Source organism: Zeus faber (assembly GCF_960531495.2).
Source record: "Zeus faber genome assembly, chromosome: 11".
In the NCBI taxonomy this organism is placed as follows: Eukaryota; Metazoa; Chordata; class Actinopteri; order Zeiformes; family Zeidae; genus Zeus; species Zeus faber.
Genome location: NC_137205.1, coordinates 10,229,365 through 10,236,864, shown reverse-complemented (window position 1 = coordinate 10,236,864; position 7,500 = coordinate 10,229,365). Strand labels below are relative to the sequence as shown.

Here is a 7,500-nt window from a genome sequence, read left to right as displayed (position 1 = left end):
CCAGGCAGAAAATGTGTTGGTGCTTTGGTGTAAGCAATCGGAAAAAACTGTAAATACAATCAATTCGCAGACATGTAAAGAAATGTCTGTTCTGAAAAAAAGAGACCGGCGAACCGGCTCAATACCGCGAGCCTTGCTGAATCCAGCCTGCACTTTGGGTGGAAGCGTGACCAACCGATGGCGATGTGTCGAAGCACAATGAACAAAAGACAAACTGCAGACATTTAGTTTGTCGCTGCAGATAAAAAAAAGGGTGCCTGGAATAAAATGCTGGAAGTATTCGACCAATCAGAAAGCAGTTCAGCGCTGCAAGCCACCCCCCCATAGTTCCTGGACTTTTGAAAAGTACTAAAACGGCCCCAGAACTTAATTCAGACCCTGGTCCCTGCGCTGAAACGTACTGAAATCCTCCTAAATCATATAGTAGTTCCTGGGCGAAAGCTTCTGCGGCATTAATACATATTCATTATTACAGATGTATAATTTACATGCACATTCTCACATGTGCATGATTAGATTTGCTTTACGGCGTGTATTATGAGAGGTGTATAATGATGTGTATTATTACATGTGTCTGATTACATGTGTTGATTACGTGTGTATTGTCATGCATGATGCCATGTGTTTTATCACATGCTTATTACATGTGTATTATTACATGTGTATTAGCTACTGTATAATTACCTGTGCATTATCTATTATTACATGTGTATTATAACATGTGTATTATCTATTGTGTTATTACATGTGTATAATCTACTGTATTATTAAATGCATATTATTACATGTGCATTATATATTATAACATGTGTTTTATAACATATATAATGTATATTATCTACTGTATTGTTATGTGTGTATTATCACATGTGTATTATAACATGTGTATTAACCACTGTATTATTACGTGTGTCATGTGTATTATTACATGTGTATTATGACATGTGTATTTTTACATTTTTCTAACATGTGTATTACGTATTATTACACGTGTATTCTTACCTGTGCAGCCACCGCTGTGGGAGTGTAGACGCATTGTGGCATCTATGAATGATTAATGTCTAATCGCTGCCGTCACAGTCAGAGTTATAGAACCTCGGGGTGCATTTTTATCCTACATATCACACTCTGTGCGTGTGTCTACGGGTGTTAGTGTGTGTGTGTGTGTGTGTGTGTGTGTGTCGGTGTGCCCCTTACATAATGTACATCTGTCTACTGAATGTTCCATTTATGGTTGTATATACGCTGTGCCCATAAATTTTCATGTCAACACGTTAGGAGTCCAGAACTAGAGAGAGAGAGAAAGAGAGAGAGAGAGAGAAGACAGAAAATTATATATTTTATTCGTGAGGATTATTATATTATAGTGAATATTTGATTCGATCAGATATTTGATCAATTATACATTAAAAGAGTTGCAGCATGTGTGTATTAGTGCATCTGTTTAATAACGTGTGTGTGTGTGCGCGCGGCTCCTTGTTCTACAGGCATCGCTCCATTCCTTATCGATTCCTGGCTCTCAGCTCTTGGCACCGGCAGACCTCTCTGTCATGCTCTCTCTCTCTCTCTCTTTTCTCCCTCTCCCTCACTCTCTCTCTCTCTCTCTGTCTCTCTCTCGACCACTCTGTCTCCCACATTTATCATTTTTCTCTCATAGTTTATTCTCTTCTCCCACTTTATTGCTTTGTCTCAGTCTTTCTCTCACACACACACACACACACACGCTCGCTCCTCTCCTCGCTCTTATTTTTCCCTCATCTCACTGTCTCTCACTCCCTGTCTCGCTCTTCCTCGGTCATCCACTCTTTCATGCTGGCACTGGTGGCTCTTTCTCCGTGTTCTGATTGGTGTTTCGGAGCGAGGAACCAGTGCCGCCTCAGCGTTTCTCTGGCCAGCGGTGCTAAAAGTTAGAGAGAGAGGGGGAAAACAGAGGGAGAGAGGGAACAGAGAGAGAGAGAGAGAGAGAGAGAGGGGGGGGGACAGAGAGAGAGAGAGGGAACAGAGAGAGAGAGAGAGGGAACAGAGAGAGAGAGAGGGAACAGAGAGAGAGGGGCTTAGCCAAAGCTGCCCGCATCCGTGAGTGTTTGCCAGTGTGTGTGTGTGTGTGTGTGTGTGTGTGTGTGTGTGTGTGTGTGTGTCTGTGTGTCTGTGTGGCCGCGTGGTACAGTGTAAGGGAAGGTGGCGGTCTAATAGAATAAAGGATGGACAGATAAAGAGATTTATGCCCCCCAATGCGTAGACACCTATCCCCTGTGGATGAGCTCCAGTCAGCAGATCCATCCATCCATCCATCCATCCATCCATCCATCCATCCATCCATCCCTTCTAACTTCCCATTTTCATCAGTGGTAAGATTGACACCTGTTGACAGAATGAAGTTAGCCCGTAGCTCTGTCGCTGTGGTACTGCATAGTGCACTGCCAGTCCCCCAGTTCCCCAGTGCTTTTAGCCGTTATTGATCCAGGGATGATTTGCATCGCCTGCTTTGCATTGGTCAAACACATCTGCCTCGGTCAGCCGCTCCACCCAACTGTGTCACTGTCGAGGCTAAAAGACACCCCCGCGTCCAAGCGTGAGGATTCATGGTTCTGTGCCATTGTTTCTGTCCTTGGACCGCCGCAAATTCCGAGACATCTGCTGATCTTCATCATTTGTTGACGAGGTGTCGGCCAAATGAACGCAGTTGATCTTGAGCAGAGAAAAACCATGGATCCAAGGGGACCGACCGCCTCCAGTCAAGCATGTGGAGACATTCGGAGTAGCTACGGTGTAGCTTTGACGCAGAACCATAACTCAGGCTTCAGTTGGTAAAGGGGTTAACAGTTTCCACAACCGGTTGTTAGCGAGAGGCTAAGCAAGGACGATGGAGGAGCTATTTAGCCCGTGCTCTCTCTGCGCTTGGTGGGGAGGCAGATGTGGAGAGCGCCTGGCGGACAGGTGGCGGCGAGATACGCTGCATGCGAGGCCAGGTGCTTGGGGCCTGGTCCCCTCTATCATGCACTTGCGGGGCCCGCCGTGACACGACCCGAAAAAGCAACTGTCGGCCCTTCATCCTTCTGCTAATTGGATGTTGACCCCTTGTAACAAGGTGGAGCTGTGGGGGCTGGGGCTGGGGGGAGGTGCAATGGACAGATGGAGGGATGTGTGAAGGATTTGTCAGCGGGTGTGGACGCTTGAGGACAAGACGGACAGGCAAAGCGATGGCTGAAACCTCTGCATTTGCAGATTGGGGAGGAGTGGACTTGACGAAAAAGAAAAACCCGGAGTGAAGCGGAGCGAAAGAGCTGGGAAAGTGGCGGAGAAAATGTATTCACCGATGAATTCCGGGGTTAAAGGGGGGAGCGCCGGGGAACCAGAGAAGTGGGAAAGAGGGGGGTGTTGGAGGGTATGGAGAGAAAGAGAGCGAGAGAGGGAGCTCCTATAGGTGGAGTGCGGCACTTAGTAATGTATCCTGCCACTTCTCATTGTGTCGGCGAATGGAAAGCGCTCAGCGAGAGCAAGAAGGCTGTAATGGGATAAACACTGTACTGTGGAGAGGGGTAGAGAGAGAGAGAGAGAGAGAGAGTGAAATAGAGGGGAGGAGGGTCAAGTTAGGGATGTGAAACAGCGGTACAGGACAACTACCAGGTCATTTGGTTATTTTGGCACCATATTTCACCCGAGAGGCTGTGGACTTGCTGTCATGGCCCCCTGTGAATCCCGGTGGTCTCTCTGTGCCCGCCCGCACATGGCCTCCAATCTTCTCAGCAGTTCCGCCGACGCGACCGCACTTTTGTATTTATTTCGTATTTTGAGGTGTATTGCAGTTGGCAGTGAAACCAGGAGCTGCTGTGTCTCCTGTACCTGGAACGCTTGGAGCCATCCTGCCGAGGCGACACTGCTGATTATTTTTTAAGTCTTGTCCATCTTCTAGCCTCAACGCTGCAGTTGGTGAAGGGTTCTGTGTGTGTGTGTGTGTGTGTGTGTGTGTGTGTGTGTGTGTGTGTGTGTGTGTGTGTGTGTGTGTGTGTGTGTGTGTGTGTGTGTGTGTGTGTGTGTGTGTGTGTGCCTGTTTGCGTGTAGCATAAGAGCCAGCTCCTCATCAGCATGCCGAGACCGTAGGTAATGGGTGCTGTAGGATAGTGGGGCCTCTGGGGATCGCTGGGCAAGAGAGAATGAGCACAGATACACACACACACACACACACAGACACAGCATACACACATAGGCATTTATATGAGCGTAGGCATTTATGCATTGTAAAGTTTAGGTTGAAAACAAAATAGGAACGGTTTAGTTTATGTGCCTGTTAACTCTTGTCATGCGAGCCTGTTAATATTTTTAACATCGTACTGCAGTACCCTACGGTACCCAGTCCGCACTGGAGCTTGCCGCTCTGAACCAGTGATTCTCAAACATTTTCATATCAGGGACCTTCTGGTTGACACCCCTTTGAGACCCATCAAACCAAATTTTGATATCGGGACCCCAGATTGCGGCTTCGCCCGAACTTCAACACCCGTCTATCCTAAAGTTCGGGAGATAACAGTGAAACTAGGATGAAAAGTAGTTATTGGTCTCTCTCTTGTGGTGAAGTTAATCAATTCGTTGTTTGGCTGGTGGACCCTCCTGGAGCCTCTTGTAGGACCCCTGGGGGCCCCTGAACCCCACATTGAGAACCACGGGTGTAAACAGTGGAGTTGTAAACCTTTCTGCGCACGACTCGCTTAATGGTATTTTCCCAGTGCATGTCTGTGTGTTCCTGACAGAGTTCACACAGCGGCTGGCACCCGCTGATGAAGATAACCCATTAAGTCTCCGACGCCGCCACCTAATATCCAATTAACTCAAAGCAATAACACAAACAGGCGGAGGGGGGACCAGGAGAAAAACCCGGCCTGAAATAATGACGCCGCCTCCGGAAGCCGACCCCGCTTCCCCAAAAATGAAGCGGATCAAAGATTGGATTTGGGATATCTAGGTTGACGTTTCCATGTGTTCTATATCTATACGGCGGGGAGGGAAGAGAGGCAGCGAGAGAGTTATAAAAAATGATTGGGAGGGCTAAGTCAACACAATCTATTTCATAAGCTACACTATAAGCAGCGAAGGGAGGGGAACGTGTGTGTGTGTGTTTGTGTGTGGCCATGAGAGAGAGAGAGAGAGAGAGAGAGAGAGAGAGAGAGAGAGAGAGAGGGAGGGAGAGAGAGAGAGAGAGTGTTTTTCCCCTTTTGGCTATAAATATGTGACTCATAATGCTTCTGATTTGCAAATTAGGGAGTCTGCTGTACTCACATCTCTCTCTCTCTCTCTCTCGCTAATCTCTTTTCCCCTCTCTCTCTTCTTCCATCCCTCCCTCCATGTCCTCTTACACGATTTCACTCCGCCCGTCCCTCCTCCTCCTTCTCTCGCTCGCACGCTCATGTGTGTGTTTGATTGTCTGAAAGTCTCAAACTATGCTTTTGTGCTGATGAGCATGTGTGTGTGTGTGTGTGTGTGTGTGTGTGTGTGTGTGTGTGTTTGTTTGTGTGTGTATGTGTAAAAAAAAAAAAGGGAAACGCTCCCTTATCCAATCAGGGCTTCATCTCTTATCTCGGCCAGCCAATCACACACGCCGATCTTATCTGCTGCTTCGACAAAACACTCGGAGAGACGGGGGGGGGGGTGTGTAACTCGGCTCGAGGAACGGGCGAAGAAACGAGGCGATAAAAAAGGAGAGAAAGGGAGGCCGGGAAACCGAAAAGATAGACAATGGCGGAGGGATCAAAGAGGGATGGAGAGAGAGAGAGAGAGAGAGAGAGAGAGAGAGAGAGAGAGAGAGAGACATTTTGGGGAAGATTAAAATAGACCCAAGTCAAATGAGGGAAGTAGAAAACCATACAGGACATTACCACACCCGGTGTATGTATGTGTGTGTGTGTGTGTGTTGCACCAATTATTGGCGCTCAAGCTCTCTTTCTCTTGAAGAAGGAGAGCTTGAGAAAGAATTGGGAGAGAATTTCACTCCGGAGAGTACTATCGGTCGACACCTTTGCCTCCTCTCTCCTTGTCAACTCACTGTCAATATGAATACAAATATATGTCAAAAAAATACACTTGTTTCATTCAGTTATTTGCAAGTTGTGTGACGTATATGCGATTATTTGGAGTTTCATCTTGACTGGCTTTGACGTACGGTATATGCCCTTATTTAGAGTTCCACGTTTTGTGACTGTAACACACTACATGCCCTTACCTGGCTGTGATGTATTGTATATGCCCTTATTTGGAGTTCCATTTTACCTGGCCGGGACATACTGTATATGCCCTTGTGGTGTGGGGATGGTGTTGCTTGAGCAGCCACACCCGACCTGGGTCTAGATAATTGGGGACAGGATCAGAGTGGCTGCATACCTGCCTTGTCATGACACGTGTCTATCTGCTCCTGGGCTAATTCCAACTAGCCTTCTCTCTACAATAAAGTGGTGTCTACAACCCCGTCGTCTGTGTCTCTGTGCCGGAGGTCCCTGAACATGCCTCTTGGGTGGTGCATGGGAGGCGAAACTGCCACAGCCCTTATTTAGAGTCCCACCTTTCTCGACTGTGACATTTATGCCCTTATTTGGGGTTCCATCTTACCTGGCTGTGACATACTGTATATGCCCTTATTTAGTGTTCCACCCTCCCCTGTGGGTATAGTTTTGGCCATTTTGATAATGAGAATTCACAACTCTCCCAAGGTCCCCAAGGTCGTAAAAAGTTACACAACATATTTTCGTTGTTTGTGTCTGTGACGGACCAAGAGGCGCGGTCAAGCACCGATTCGAGGCAGCTTGGCGGCCGTGGGAAAGGGGACCGTGCCGTCGTCTGCAGCCGGTGCTCGCCTTTCTGTCTGGTCTTTCTGCCTTTCTTACCTTCTTTCTTTCTCTCTTTCGTGCTTTCTTCACACGGTATTTATTCCTTCCTTCAATGCTCTATGGGAGCAATGCGTCGCAACTCTGAAGGGTTTCCGTGAGGATTGCGTTTCCTTCACAGTCAATAGTTGTTTTTTTAAGAAAAGGAGCAAGGGACATGGACGAGATCCATTGAAATCGTTTTCTCTCCCTCCTTTTCCTCCATCATCGTCGCCATCCACTCCAATCCCCTTCCCCTGGCCCCTCTCATCCTCACCTCACTGATACTCTGCTGTAAATCATTATACTCTCTGTTCTCTTTCCTCCTCCCTCTCCTCTCCTCTCCTCTCCTCTCCTCTCCTCTCTTCTCCTCTCTTCTCCTGTCCTCCACTTCCACATCATTGTTCTATCTCTCTGGCCCTCTGTCCCCAGGAATGTAAGCGACCCATCTGTGATATGGCAAAAGGGACATTTGGGATTTTCCCTTAGGCTCTGTGTGTGTGTGTGTGTGTGTGTGTGTGTGTGTGTGTGTGTGTGTGTGTGTGTGTGTGTGTGTGTGTCGTAAGGTTGTTAACAGATATGGCCTGATGGACTCCTCCCAGGGGAGCTGTCCGTCCTCCCAACCAATGAAACGCAGCCAATTACTCTT

General features: G+C 47.6%; 1 protein-coding gene across 1 annotated transcript in view; it reads left to right on the top strand.

Moving 5' to 3' along the window:
- The window catches only part of grin2aa (glutamate receptor, ionotropic, N-methyl D-aspartate 2A, a), a gene marked incomplete at both ends in the record, with an annotated part of 147,222 nt that overhangs the window by 71,015 nt on the left and 68,707 nt on the right, over nucleotides 1–7,500 (top strand). The window lies entirely within an intron of this gene.